Source organism: Dipodomys spectabilis, unplaced genomic scaffold (assembly GCF_019054845.1).
Source record: "Dipodomys spectabilis isolate Male_0828 unplaced genomic scaffold, ASM1905484v1 ptg000247l, whole genome shotgun sequence".
Taxonomy (NCBI): Eukaryota; Metazoa; Chordata; class Mammalia; order Rodentia; family Heteromyidae; genus Dipodomys; species Dipodomys spectabilis.
The window spans coordinates 1941717-1942618 of record NW_024870924.1 but is presented as its reverse complement, the minus strand read 5'-3'; positions in this window follow the sequence as shown (position 1 = coordinate 1942618).

Sequence of the window (902 nt, the reverse complement as noted above, 5' to 3'; positions counted from 1 at the left end):
CACAAGACAATATGTTGGAAATGTACATTACAACTTGTGAGGGGTTTTGGGGTGAAGGAAAACTGTGAGAAAAATGAGAGAGGGGATAACAAGTTTGAAAAGTTATGTATTCACTGCCTTACACTTGCTAAACCACTACACATCACTTTCACATTAAAATTAAATTTAAAAAATCAGCTGCATGAAATAAAATTTCACTGTATTGCTATAGTAAATATTATTCTGTATGTAGTAACGTTAAAAAAATCAGTACTATTTGGCATCTAATTTGAATTAATTACCCCTTCTTTTTCAGAGGGCCATCTACTTGAATGTTATCCAACTAGACACTTTTTCACAATATACTTGCCAATATTTTCAAAAAAGAATAAATTAGTACATTCTCATACTAAAACCGAAAACTGTTTAATTCTATAGAAACCTATAACTTTTAAATTCCTATGACTAGTAACTACTCACTTCCATATTCTGAACATTTCATACCTGAGAGATTCAAAATAGTACCTGTTTGCATTTTATGTAATTCTGCAATAGATGCATTTTCCAATGGGGTGTTAGAGAATGCGAAGTGAACAGAAAAATAGCCATATTCTAGTTAGGATAAAACTATAAAGCATCGGTTATAATTAATTCTTCAAGAGTAAGCAATTGTTTATCAGATTAAGCTATTATTTCTATGACCATCAATCCCAAAATTTACGCCATGAAGTCATCCTAGACCAACAGTTCCCAACTTGTAGGGTGCACCTCAAAATTCCCTTAATTCACATCACAAATAACTTATCTCTATTGGGAAAAAATCCTACACCTCTGCTATTGTGATGCCCTCTATGTTCTGGAAAGAACACCACAATAAACTGGGTTGCATCATTTTTCCTCCACTGGTATTCTTGCAAAAATTA